Here is a 14967-nt window from a genome sequence, read left to right as displayed (position 1 = left end):
CAATTTAGAACTGTGTAGAATTAAGCAAACTGCTTTGGATTTTGTGCTTTCATTTGCTGATTTAGTGTGTTACCGAATTTGTGTTCTATAAAAAGTAGCGTTAGCAATCAGAAAAAAAATGCAATTACTTGTTTTTTTTTTTGTGGCTTTGCTTTCTCTAGGACACAGTTATCCCTCTCTGTAAGCTATTCCTCTGTTTGTTAAGCAATGCAGGATTTGTTAACTCATTCACTCATTCATTCATTCATTCATTCATTCATTCATTCATTCATTCATTCATTCATTCATTCATTCATTCATTCATAGTACATACATACATACATACATACATACATACATACACACACACACACACACACACACACACACACACACACACACACACACACACACACACACACACACACACACATACATACATACATACATGCAATACATACATGTGCTGGTTTGTTGTTTGGAGTTTGTCTCCACTTGTTCACCATCTTCCTTTTTTCAGACTGTCATAATTCACTCTTTTGTCTCTTTCCTGCTCCTTCCTTTCTTTTGTGTGGTGGGGAACGTTGACATGGCAGGGTGGTTGAAAGGCGGTCAATGCCAGAACAGCAGGCTTGCCAGTGCCCTTCAGACGGCGCGGCTGGTAGGCAGCTCTGTTAGCTCTCAAGCAAGCCTCTCTGTACAGGGGTCAGGATGACTGTTAGGGACGAGAGAGAGAGAGAGAGAGAGAGAGAGAGAGAGAGAAAGAGAGAGAGAGAGAGAGAGAGAGAGAGAGAGAGAGAGAGAGAGAGAGAGAGAGAGAGAGAGAGAGAGAGAGAGAGAGAGAGAGAGAGAGAGAGAGAGAGAGAGAGAGAGAGAGAGAGGAGAGAGAGAGACAGAGAGAGAGAGAGAGAGAGAGAGAGAGGTGGGGGGTGTTCATGTGTGGCATATGGCCTGTGTGCAATCGTGCAGGGGTATCTTTCAGGAGTCCAGCAAGGCACTCCACACAGGTCAGCATGATGACTGCTACAGCGAGGAAGAAAGGAGAGAGAGAGAGGGAGAGCAAACAACAGAGAAAACAGCATGAGAACACCCAAAGAGAAAAGGGAGTGAGACAGACAGAAAAGATAGAGAAAAAGCGAGTGAGTGATGTTGGCATGTGTGCATGGAGGGTGGTGGGTTGGGGGGATGGAGGAAGGCGTTGGAGCTGTCAGTCCTGATTTCCTGCCAACCACCTTTGAGCAGAGAGGATGAGGATGCTCTCCCGTAGCCAGGCCGTGCCCTCCTAGGGACGCAACAGCTTCAGCGTTGCTACTAGTCAGGTCAAGAGTCAATGCAAGTACTTTCTGAGTTCCTGCAAATACGGGAACTCCTCACACTTTTGTTGGGAAGCAAACAATCATTAGCAAACCAAGGGAGGCCATTTGGGAAATGCTGTTTGGGAAATGATAATTGTTATGCTTCTGACACCACATGTAGCAGGATGACCGGCGACGGAGTGGACAAGAGACAGTTTTCTTCCCAATGGAAAAGCTTTTCTTTTTATTTTTCTTCTTTTTCAATTTTCTTAAAAGTGCATTTTTACAGGGCTTCCAAAATGAGCAAAACAAAGGTGATCAAAGTCTCATGAAACAAAACATGGCAAGAGTGCCAGACTATAGCATAACAGCTTCTGAGCCACTACTTCCATTCAGTTCTGAGACACAACTGTCTCCTATGCTGCTCCCCTCACACTGAGGCTCTGAGCCATTATCAAACAAACAGCCCCTCCCCTCAGGTAAGACCATTCAGCAAAATAAATCAATCAACTCGATAACAATACTTGAAGCCCAAAATAACAAACCAAAGAAATACAAACAAAATACATTTACAACCAAAATCATTTTCTTTAGCCGAAAATCCTTTCTATGCACAATAAAATACATTCTACACATTCCCAGTAAAACCACCCCTGCTAAAATGGTTTGCCCCACTGAACCTTGGCCACCCCACTATAAATACACAGTGGAACATTCCCTCTGGTTCTCTAACCAAGGAAGTGACTGCAGCTGGTAAGTTGGTGAGTAACTGACACAGGAATGTTTGCTTTACAATCTTTTAACTTAATAAACTTTTTATGATATCAAATGTGGTGATTCTTTAACCTTAGAAATCAGTAACCAGATGAGAATTGAGAAATGTATAACGCTATGAAATGCGCGTTTTGAAACGTGGTAAAAATGGGTCATTGAAACATAAGAAATGCCGGTAGGCCTTTCCCTGCACTCCATGTTACAATGCTAGGTAAAAGTTATGGCAAATGAAGGTGGTTAATGACTGAACAATGAACCTGGGAATGAAAACAGTGTACAGATGAATGAAAAGTGAAACACAGTCGGCGTCAGTGCAGCATGGTTGAAAGTGCCGGCTTAATTGCTGCCTGTACGCTATTGGTTGCGTGAGCGTCACAGCTCAGTCTGTGACATTTCCCCCCCCTTCTGAAGATGGCCCCTCTGGTGGCCTAAAAAGTCAGCATTAGTGTTCCCATACCTGCACAGTACTTCAAAGTCAAAGGGTTGCACTTAATACTTTGGCAGGGGGCAAACAGAGCTCTTATGACCTTCCTGTCCACAATTGTAGCAAGAAATGTTCTGGGGTCTAGCACGGTCTGCAGGGGGTGGGGCTCTATTATGGCCATGACTAATGTCAGTACCAGAGCCAACTCCCCTCCCAAACGATTTACCCCGGCTGCTCTGCTCCAGCACTCCAGCGTACCGGAAGCCTCTGGGACCTCTGTGCGCAGCCACGTAGCTCTCCACCAGTGTAGCGGCCTCTGCTGTGGTCTTCGGGTTACGCTCCCTGACCCAGGTCCTCACATCGGGATACAGCACGCGTAGATACTGCTCGAGCACCAGAGTTTCCATCAAGTCTTCTTTGCTGCTCTTCTCATAGCTGGTCCACTTGTAGAACATGTCCTTCAGACGGAGGTGCAACTCTTGCGGTGTCTCAGTCGGACTGGTCTCCAGGGCTCTGAACTGCTGTCTGTATGTCTCAGTGTTTATTTCATACTTTTTCAACACTGCCTCCTTCAGGCGGTCGTAGTCGGTCGTGTCAGCAGGGTTCATGGCCACAAAAGCACTGCGGGCCTTTCCATTCAGCAACGGGATGAGGTGCACGGCCCAGGTCGCTCTTCGCCAGCCAAAAGCTGTGGCTAGCCTTTCGAAGGTCGTCAAGTAGTGCTCGATATTGTCACCTTCTTCCAGCTTGGCCATCTTCGGTGGACGCCCCTCGGTGGTCAGAGTGGTCACTCGCTGTGCCGATTCCGCCGTTGAACTTGAAGATTCACGGGGTGATGTTGGTTCAGGCGTTGAAGTGCCCTCGGGTGGTGGTGGGGGTGTGGCTCGGCCCGACTCCATGTCCAGCTGGAGCTGCGTCACCTGATGAGTCAGGACCTTGACCTGCTGGGCTTGCACGGACGCACCTCTCTCCATTCTCTCATCTCTGGCACGTTGGACTTCCAAAAACGACTGGAACATAGTAGCAAGTCGCTCGATGGCTGGATCTGCTGTGGCAGGCTGAGGTGTGGGTGCTCCCGTCTCAGTGGCGCCCCCTGTTGCTCCATCTTCCTTGCCTTCAGCAGTCTTCTTCCTGGTTGCCATCTTGTCAGCTGCTTCGGTTGGTCTTCTCTCCGTCTCGGTTGGTCTTCTCTCCGTCTCGGTTGGTCTTCTCTCCGTCTCACTTGGCCATGAAATGACTGAACAATGAACCTGGGAATGAAAACAGTGTACAGATGAATGAAAAGTGAAACACAGTCGGCGTCAGTGCAGCATGGTTGAAAGTGCCGGCTTAATTGCTGCCTGTACGCTATTGGTTGCGTGAGCGTCACAGCTCAGTCTGTGACAGTCAGACCAAGTCTGGAAGAGATTTGAAAGTCGATGATAATCAGGCTAGCTCTCCCGCACCGTCCACATCAGAGAGCCAGGCCGTGGGGGGGGAAGCAAGGGACAGGGTTGGGGTGGACAGGAGAGGGCATGGCTGGGGAGAGTGGCAAGGACAGGTAGGGGGCAGGGGGCAGGTGGGACAGGTGTGGAAGACGTGGGGGGATAGTAGGGGCAGGAGAGGGGATAAAGATGGTAGAAGGACCGTAAGGGTTTGTGGGGTCAGTGGTGACACTGTGGTGTGTGTGTGTGTGTGTGTGTGTGTGTGTGTGTGTGTGTGTGTGTGTGTGTGTGTGTGTGTTGTGTGAGAGGGGCACCACTGTCATACAGTCTCACACTAATTTGGTTTGGCAGCAGGGAATCGGCTGGAAACTCTCCCTCCACCACCCACAGACCAACATGATCTCAGAAAATTCCGTGCTCCTGGACACGGATGTTAAGGGCACAAAATCTGTGTCTTGGAGCACGGATTTTGCCAAAATGACATGCTCCTGGACACGGAATTGTTTTCCGTGCTCCTGGACACGGAATTGTTTTCAGTGATGGACACAGAGAAGTGCTCTCTCTATAGGCTACTCCCACAGCTCTATGTTTCCACAGTCTTGTGTTTTCTCAGGATTTTTCTAATTTCAAATATTTTTTCTCAAAAAAACATTTCTTACTGACAAGTTAGGGTTAGGGATTGTTTTGGTCTGGGCACAGCTAGTATTCTTTCATTCATTATATGAATAGCCTAGCAACCAACTGGAAAAGGTATTTCTCAAAAATATGTCTTTAATGACAGGTTAAGGTTAGGGAATGTTTTGGTCAGGGCACAATTTAAATTTAGGATTAGCATTTGGTATGTATTTTCTAATGATAGAGTTACACAGTGCTGTGGTAATAGCCTATAGAAAGCACTTCCGTGTGCCCATCACGGAAAACAATTCTGTGTCCAGGAGCATGGAAAACAATTCCGTGTCCAGGAGCACGGAATTTTGGCGAAATCCGTGCTCCTGGACACGGATTTCGTGTCCTTAACATCCGTGTCCAGGAGCACGGAATTTTTGGAGATCAGGCTGCACAGACACACTGAACACCCAGAACTACCGTAGATCAGTATTCCTCTGCTAAAAGACGTGTTTTGTTGATCTTTTTTAACCCTTGTATACAAATACAAACTGTAACATGCCGTATTTATCTGTGAAATAACGGATCAGGAATTGAACTGTTTCACAGATGGTACTAGATGTCTCAACAGGCACTATAGAAATCCTGAAATCTGTGTGGGTGTTTGTGTTGTCTTAAAGCCACAGAGGAAGTGGCCTTCAGCAAGGCTCCGAAACCACTAAGGGTGTAAATAATCATTGATATGTATCGATGCATCAATCCTACAGCCCACGACCAGTCATAGCGCATCGTACCATTGGGCATTCTTAAGTATAGAAAATAATCAAAACACTGCCCCCTGCCCAATGCCCTTGCAGGCATAGCTCCATAACATAATAGAAGTGGAAACGTAATTGGAAAAAAAATCGAATGGTATTGTATCGTAGGACAATCGTAAGTATCGAAAATAGTCGAATCGCTGACTTCATCAGTATTGAATTGTATCATCTTGGAGGCTGTGATTCACAGCCCTATAACCCATTAATGTTCTCTTCTGCAAGGCTCCTAAGGGGTCAAACATACCAAAGCCGAACGGAACGGGCACGGGACGAACGCGGTCTTTCTGCTTAGTTTCGGCCGGCGTGTATTTCTCTGCCTTTCACACTGACAGCGTCGGCGTGCGCAGCCAGTCCTGTTCAAATCCCCCCACCCCCAGAGCCAAAGCTAGTGTGCTACTTTGCCGCTCGAGTTCTTTTTTCCAAATGCAGCGCAGCGCGGAGTACCGCCAGTTGGTGTGTAAGGACAGATATGTTTCAATGTATTTTCACCAACGCCGGTAAAAATCGTGGCCGTTCCGCGACGCTTAACTGCCCTAGTGTGTAAGACCCCTAACCCTGTAATGTTCCATAGAGTGGGATTAAATCTCTCTGCTCTGGATATTTGTAGGAATGTGTGGCACAGCTCGCCCCTCTATAGTATGCATGTACAGGTATAGTAATAAAGACAAGTTTATTAGATAATTTTGCCCCTCAAAAGGATAATAACCGAAAGCTATGAATGCTATGTTTCAGAATGGTCAATAATATGTACAGTGTCTTAGTCTAAGTGTCTTTGTATGCCTACATTACTTTGGGTGCTTGTGTCTGAGTCTGTCTGTATGCACATCCGTGTGTGTGTGTGTGCATGAGTATGTGTGTGTGGACGTGTGTTTTTGTCTGTGTGTGTGTGTGTGTGTGTGTGTGTGTGTGTGTGTGTGTGTGTGTGTGTGTGTGTGTGTGTGTGTGTGTGTGTGTGTGTGTGTGTGTGTGTGTGTGTGTGTGTGTGTGTGTGTTGCATGTGTGTGTGTGTGTTGCGTGTGTATGTCTGTGTCTGTGTTCGTATTCATGATGCAACACAGCATCCTCCTCTTACTACCCAGCTCATGTGCTGTGTGCTCTGTGCTACACTTGTACTTAGTAAACAGTGGAGGAGACATCACAGCTTGTTCAGCTGTCATTGAGCTCTCGCTTTGTGTTTCAGATCTGTTTGGCCTTGTGTGCACGTGGCTGTTCTGGCTGTCCACGTGTGTTTCCGACTTCCCCCTCACCTGCCTGGCCCCATCCTTTCATGTTATCCTGACTAACCCCAAACCGCCAGTCTGCCCACCACCGTTCCCACAATCCACATCTCCAGCTCTCCTCCGAGCTGTCACTTGGCTTTTATTCAACGCTGTCTGAGATATCTAGACCAGCCACATCAGTAGTCAGATTTTGTTACACAGTAGAGAGGAAAAGGTATAAGGAGCATGAGACAGAATGCATTTAAGAGAGAGAGAGGGGGAGAATAAAAAGGAGAAAGGGCAGACCCAGGGCTGGACTGGACATCTGGCATAGCGGGCCTTTCTTTTGTTTTACATTTCTGAAAATATGGGCCCACGAGGGTGCGGGCCGGGCCCCACCAGAGAGTCAGTTCTGCGTCGCTAATTATGCAGGGCCACTTTAAGCCAAAAGTGCCCGGGCCCTTTTTCTCCCCTATCAGCCCTCAGGTTTTGTAATATCATTCAACGTATTAATGTACGTATTGTATTGTAATGTATTAATGTAATTCAATGTATATGAGACAATAACGTGTCCAGAAATATCACAAGTGATTTTTTTTTTAATCCGAAAAGAGAGCAGACAAGAAATGGAGTTAATTTGCTATATGCTTGCATATTTACACTGTTGGTGTCACGGTCTTTGTGTCTGAGGCTGAAGGTGTGTGTGTGTGTGTGTGTGTGTGTGTGTGTGTGTGTGTGTGTGTGTGTGTGTGTGTGTGTGTGTGTGTGTGTGTGTGTGTGTGTGTGTGTGTGTGTGTGTGTGTGTGTGTGTGTGTGTGTGTGTGTGTGTGTGTGCGCGCGCGCTGTGGGTGTATGCATCCATCTTTCTGAATATTTTTCAGCTTATGCAGTGGGTTATTCTTGACCCATTAGCAATAACTTATCTCCCTCTGGGTTCCCGCTCTGTAAGCCAAAAACAGCAGTGCAATCCCACCCCTCCCCTTCCCTTCCAGGCTGACCCCAACCCAACCCTCATCTCTGCCAGGCAACATCCACTGCATCACCCTCGCCCCCCCCCAACACCCCTCCACCGGCAGAACCATTCTTTCAGCCACAGTGCCCAGCAAGGGACATCTGCAGTTCACCACCAACACCAACCACCACTATGTACCACACCATACCACACCACACCGCACCACACACACCGCAGCGCAACATACACACCACTCCACACCACACCACACCACTACGCACCACACCACACCGCACCAAACCACACCACTCCACACCACACCACACCACATCGCACCACTACGCACCACACCACACCACACCAAAACCACTACGCACCACACCACACCACACCACACCACACCACACCACACCACACCACTATGCACCACACCACACCACACCGCACCACACCACAATGCACCACACCAAACCACACCACTGCACACCACACCACACCACTACGCACCACACCACACCACACCACTACGCACCACACCACACCACTGCACACCACACCACACCACACCACACCACTGCACACCACACCACACCACTTCACACCACACCACTCCGCACCACACCACACCACTGCACACCACACCACACCACACCACACCACTACGCACCACACCACACTACTAACGCACCACACCACACCACTGCACACCACACCACTAAGCACCACACCACTGCACACCACACCACACCATACCACACCACTTCACACCACACCACACCACTGCACACCACACCAAACCACACCACTATGCACCACACCACACCACACCACACCACACCACACCACTACGCACCACACCAAACCACACCACTACGCACCACACCACACCACACCACACCACTACGCACCACACCACACCACACCACTGCACACCACACCACACCATACCACACCACTGCACACCACACCACTATGTACCGCACCACGCCACACCACACCACGCCTTCCCATCATGCAGTGCTCCCATCAATAGTTGTGTGCCTGGGATCACGGCCAGTGCTGAATCCGACACCTGACAGTAGTGAAGCCAGGGAGCTCAGCTTAGCCCTGGTGCAATATTTAGGTTCTAGTGCTGAGCTCAGCTCAGGTGGCCTACAGTAGCACATATTCTTTGTGTTTCATGAATTGTCAAAATGTCTTTTTATCTTTTTTGTCAGGTTGCCCCTGAAAACGTTCAATAATAGGACAACAACAATACAAGATATTGGATATCTACTTTCAACTACACAGAGCGTCATTCCATTACTTGAAAACAGATTACATTGGGAGTATTTCAGTACTGATTATTATGTGATATTGCTGTAAAGATACTGACAAATTATTAGCTCTCTCTGGTACTTTCTGAACAACTTTTGTTATTTGAAAATGTTTGGTGACACCAATTGACACAACCTGTAACCAGTCTGTATCAATTGGTGTCACAAGTATGTTCCATATGACTATCTTGCTTTTCTTGCTTTCTTCTGTAAATTCTGCATTCACGTGCTCTCAGAGTAGATTTTATCCAGTTGCAAATTGGTATTTATCAACACGTTGCGTTCATGTGCTATTTTTGACCAGATTGAGACTCAGGCCTTTGTTTTAACTAAAACAGTTAGGCCTACTGTGTTGTTTATCAGCTACAGCAAGAAAATGAATTATCTTAAAGTCAAAAGGTATGTTTCTAAAATGATGAAATAATGTATTTGGGTATGAATCTATTTTCAAAACTTTCAAAAAGAGGTGTCACGTCTTTGACCCATGTACGTATATGAATGTTAAGATAAAGCCAAAGAAAATCCCATGCTCTGAAATAAATGTGGGGAGTTACACAGTTGAATAGGCCCACTTCAGCACACCTCTTGCAGTGTTGAGGATTGGATCTTTAAATGTGTTTTATGGGAGTGCTATTGATACAGCATTTTACTCTGACCCACAGACAGATTGTCTATAATTTGAGACTACAAAGAAACTAATGACCCTCCAGTAACTATGTAATAACCCTTTTAGGGATTTTTTTGCCCTCGTCTCCAACCAAGTGACGTTTCTCAATCGTTTTACACAAAATGAACACACCGCTGGACTTCATTCATCAGAACTTGCCAATATATCAGTTTGGGCGCAATTGGGAAAGGCATCTTTTGCTAATATGTAGGCAGTCCAATAAGCCCTCGCACAGCATGGTCAGCAGATGCACAATGGGCTGAAAAGGGGGATAATATGTGGTGCTGACTAAAGGATCTGCAATGGCGTCTGTAAGTTTGCGTTAATGGAATATGGAAAAGTTACCGGAAATGGGTTTGTTCAATATGTTTTACACCTAGTATGTGCATTTTTCTATTTCCAAGGATTATTTTCATTTCAATTTCAATAAGGCTTATATCTGAGTACATGTGGTACAAACATTGTCACGTTGCTCCCTTTATTGGTAGGCTATGCAGTCCAGCATTTTCCGAATGAATCCTGAATAAACGCTTGTCGAGCAAGAAATATTTTGATGCAGAGTCAATAGAGAAATAGCCAGAGAGCCATTTCATATAACAAGACTTGGTGGAGTTCTACAGGTCAAAGCCTCAAGGCACAAACCAACCCACCAATCACAACTGCTATTTGTTTACAGCACAACATTTGAGGTGTTAATCCTTCCATAGATCATCAGTGAAGTTATGATTCTACAGATCTATGGCAAGGGTCATGGCATTTTGTGCTTCTTGTCAATCTTCATAAAGTTTTCCAATGTGGAGTGACGTGTACAGGGATTTTCATAGTGTTTTACTTCAGCTTTTATCAAAGCAAATGAATAACTCTTTTTAAAAAAATCACAAGTTCACTGCAATTAAACTTCCTGAGTGTTTGAGTGGTTCGATGGGTGCTGAATAGTGGTGGCCGCATGTCAGTGCATATTCTGTTCAGTGGCTTTCAGCAGCTGCCCGCCAGTTTTTCAAAGTCGAAAATGAAAGGATGATATCAAAGGGAGAGGTCACCATTTGCCATATAAAGCAAACTTCTCTTGAATTTCAAAACCATCTGCAGGCAGATCATGCAGCAGCTCTGAGCTGCAAGCGTCTCCCCAAACAAATAGCTTCAAACTGGCCACATCCACTAAGTGCATCAGGGATAGGGCCGGGGTGGGGGTTCCGTTGAGAATTCAGCCGCTCTTTTTGCCATTCAATATTAAAGTTTCATGCCTCTGTACCACAATATTGATTTGTTTACAGTAGACTAAAGGGAAAACACATACAGGACATTTCAAATGAGCATTTAACCAATTGGCAGGGGGGAAGGGGTTGTGGCAAACGACTGTCAGTCCTCAAAGTCTTTATATAATGTATGAGGAAGTATGAGCAGTGATATGAATGTAAAAAATACCTGAAAGTAGTAGTGGTGGGTGTGTTTTAAAATGTGTTATTACACACCACAGTGCCTAGGATCACAATAGACTTGAATCATAATGACTTGTGACAGTGGCAACATCACATTGTTACAATATTTGCACTCTCACGCCCTTACATGCTGATTTCAGAAGGTAATCAGAGATTGCTCTGCTGGTTGTTTCAATCAAATCTGAGGCAATGCAGGTGGGATGAAAAGACATTGATTAAAAAGTGTCTTGGATTGGTGTTGTGGTTGAAATTCACTGCAGGTTGTCAGAATGGTTTATTCATTTGTGCCCAATGGTAAAGAAATAACTTTTTGTTATACTAACAACACACATACAAGACCATGGGCTGCTTGTGAATAATAAGCAGAAAAGGGAATTTTAAAAATGTATGCTTTTGGATGCAGTCGAAACCGCGAAATATCATAAGCTGGTTTCTCTATAGACCTGTTTGTCCAGATGTTGTCCAGTTAATCGATGATGATGATGATGATGATGATGATGATGATAACGATAGTATGTTAAGTGTATGTGTTTGTTTATTTTGTTTGTGTGCTTGTGTTTGTTTATCTCTCAGGTGTTCCCCAAGCTTCTGTGAACATGGAGGGAAGTGCACCCAGTCCCCAACTGCTCACACACAGGCTACAAAGGAGCCACCTGCCACAGCTGTAAGGCCTTCTACTCTACTCTTATCCATCACCATCATGCAGTCTCTATTTTAACATTCAGTCACTGTAAATATACACAAGATTTGATCTTTCCCATCTTTTTGCCCACCCCCCAAAAAAACACAAGTTCACTGCGATTAAACTTTCTGAGTGTTTGAATAGTTTGATGGGTGCTGAATGGTGGTGTATAACAAATAGGGGGTAGGCTTGAATTCCCCCTAGTAAACTAAGTGTCGGATCCTCAGTGTGTTTGACAAGTGCTGCATTCAGAAGCAGAAAAAAAACAGTTACATACAGTGCATTCCGAATATCCTGTTTCCGTTTAGTCATTGAGAGTCAGTGATTTCAATGACCAATGCCACTGGCTGGTTGAAGTGTTGTGCTTCATTAGACACGGATGACTAAGAACTCTTTTCCACTGGCGGTTTTCTGGTGGGCCTACAGCTCGACATGGCGCAACTCGGCCGCCACTTTTTGCTTTTCGAATAGGCACATACAGCTCTATCGTAAAGAAAAAATGGGCGTGCAAGTTGCGCTGTGTCGATCTGTAGGCCTACCAGAAAACCTGCAGTGGAAAAGAGGCATTAGTGGATATAGAGAGCACTTGCAGTAGCCTACTGTATATGTTTTGTATTGTTTTGTAGATTTTGTTACCCACCACTAGGTTTAGCATTCCACATAAACACAAAGAGGAATTAATAATTAATGATTAATTGTATAGGCTGTTTTCCTCTGGAGGTTTTCTGGTAGGCCTACAGCTTGACACCGCATGACTCGGCAAGCACTTCTTGGCTTCCAATTGGGCACAACACAGCTCAATTGTGAACAGGCCCGTTTCTAGGATTTTGGGGGCCCTAGGCAAAGGGGTTGTCGGGGCCCTAGGGCATTTTTTTTGGGGGGGGGGGGGGGGGGGTGGTGGGGGGGGGGGGGGGGGGGGGGGGGCTCCTGACGGGGCAGCCACGGCGCCAGAATTTCTGTTTCGGATGGGCCAGACCATTTTTGGATGGCACTTCAGTCATTGTCACATACTGTAGCCTACCAATACAACATCATGTCACATGGAAACATAATGAAACAAACAAGTCACCTTAGACAGTGTTGTGGCTATGCAGGGCAACACATGCATGAAGGGCAATGAATGCATTAAGAGCACGCATACACCAGCATTTTTTCGGTGAGGAAATGCAATCTAGGTATTATGGTAACTAGTCCCTCCAGTTCATTTTATGAAACTTTATGAAGAAAGACCTGGGAAAATATAGCCCATTCCATTCAGTAGGCTCATCTCAAATGAAAGTAGGCCTAAGCTTATATGGCCCAATCAGGGTTTTTTTTTTACCCTACCACGAAAATCATGATCTGCATTGCCAGTCACAAATAAAGAATGGTCTAATCTTTCCAGCCACTTTGAGAATCTAACCGAGGGTGCTCCATTTGTGCAAAACGAAATATTGACTCGTAAAACAAAAGGCGTAGCATACAGTTCAGAAACTCAAGGCTGAGAAACGAATGAGCAGGCACAGTGGGGTTGGGGGGATGTGATATTGGTAAGCCAGAATTCTGTAACCAAGCCAAGGGGGGTCTCCCCAACTACATAGCCTATTTTTTCGTATTGCATCCATCACGCACTTGAAAATACAATCCAAATGTTTGTGTTATTAGTAGTACCGCAGCAAACACGAATAGGCAGCGACCAAGGATCACTGAACAACCTCCGCGGTTGACAACTGTGTTATAGGGACCAATATCCCGGTGTCCTTACCTTGCGTTGTCTTGACCGCAGAATGTATCCCAGAATGTATCCCAACCTCTAACTGTAATCCACGCGTTTCCACAATCATGGTCCCAAATTCCAATGTGTAACCCCACATAGTAATAGCAAGAAATGGACTATTGTGCTACAATTTAGCTATCCCACTCATCGCACTTGTGACTCCTGTTATCCGATAAGCATTGTTCATTCGTTTCTTCTTGCGTTTGTCCACATCCAAAACAGTTCCGTGTCGAAAAAAGGTGCGTTATTGAACAATCGACGTTTGCAGTGCTTACAGCACGTGGATGTTTTTGAAAACATATGTAAACTGTAGGCTAAATGAAGCATCTCGCTGTCTGTGCGATGTCAACTGGCCTGGGACAGTCTGGTGGTTTGGCAGCAGTACAGAGAGTAGCCTAATGTGTCGTCTTCAAGATTAACTTTTATTATAAAAGCAACTGTCTCCAAAAATGTAATGTAAACTGGTGTCTGCGTAAAATCCAGTGAGAGAGATTGTGTCGCTCCATTTTCAGTTTGTATTTACGTGGAATATGATGCTTGAACCAATTGGAAGGGGGGCCCCTCTCCAGATGGGGGTACTTTGACTATATTGTCGATGCGCTCGCTGTTCGGCAATTGACATTTTCACGTTGTCGCTGATGCAAACCTATTGGAAGGGGGCCCCCCTCGAGCAAGGGGGTATTAGGGAGGCGCTGTCGCTTCCCTCGCAGCAGAGCCCTTCATACAGGCGACGGTGCCATATTATGAAGCTATTTAAAATCGTCATTGCTGTTGGGTACATAACCTGTCGTCCTTGGGGGCCCCACCTACTCGGGGGCCCTAGGCAACTGCCTACATTGCGTACCTTAACGCAACGGGCCTGATCGTGAAGTGAAAAGTGGTGGCCGAGTCCCGCTGTGTCGAGCTGTAGGCCTGCCAGAAAACCGCCAGTGGAAAAGAGGCATATGAGACCAAAAATGCACATGAACTGAAAATAAGCTGCATTAAATATAACAGCTAAAATGAGTGCACAGATGAGGGCCTGCTCGCCAACACCAGCACAACAGAAGGTACAGCAGCTCTTATCGGAATTAGCTGCTGTATGAACCTCTCCCCATACTCCTGTCCCTTGTTACAAGGCTTCTGTGTTTTGTTTTTTTTTACATTATGGGCCATCCCAAACCAATTAGTGTAGGAGGTGAGTGGGTTGCAAAATCATCAAACGGTAGGGTTGCATCCACACTGCCTTCGCTAACAGCACTCCGCGGGAACACAACATGGCAGAGTGGAGTAAGGAAGCGTTGCAAGAGCAGCCCATCTGCCCATCCGATCTGGCACATTTCACAAATTGTGACGCAAACGACCTTCTTTTCCATGGCGACGGCGTTTCTGCGTTGTTATTCGCTTTTGTTCAGCTTTTGTTTTAAAAGTAAATCAGTCAATAGGGACAAGAGGATTTGACGTGCCAGCTTTGTCAATTAGTATGGCCCTGTGGATAAATGACTTAACAGCATACGCACTTCTCAGGGATTTTTTATGACGTTTTTTTTCCCCTGGACAACTGGGACAATGACATACAGTTGTTTAACCTCGGAAGACAAAAAAAAACACATGACAAAAACAGCTGTGTCTGTCATGCTGTGAGCCAACCATCTAT

The 14967-nt window shown here is 45.9% G+C and overlaps 1 pseudogene; it reads left to right on the top strand.

Annotated features, from left to right (window-relative positions):
• The window catches only part of LOC134460327 (contactin-associated protein-like 4), a 67386-nt pseudogene that overhangs the window by 33884 nt on the left and 18535 nt on the right, over positions 1-14967 (top strand).

The sequence above is a fragment of the Engraulis encrasicolus genome, chromosome 12 (assembly GCF_034702125.1).
Source record: "Engraulis encrasicolus isolate BLACKSEA-1 chromosome 12, IST_EnEncr_1.0, whole genome shotgun sequence".
Classification (NCBI taxonomy): domain Eukaryota; kingdom Metazoa; phylum Chordata; class Actinopteri; order Clupeiformes; family Engraulidae; genus Engraulis; species Engraulis encrasicolus.
Note: the sequence above shows the minus strand (reverse complement) of the source record. Positions and strands in the feature narration are given on the sequence as shown.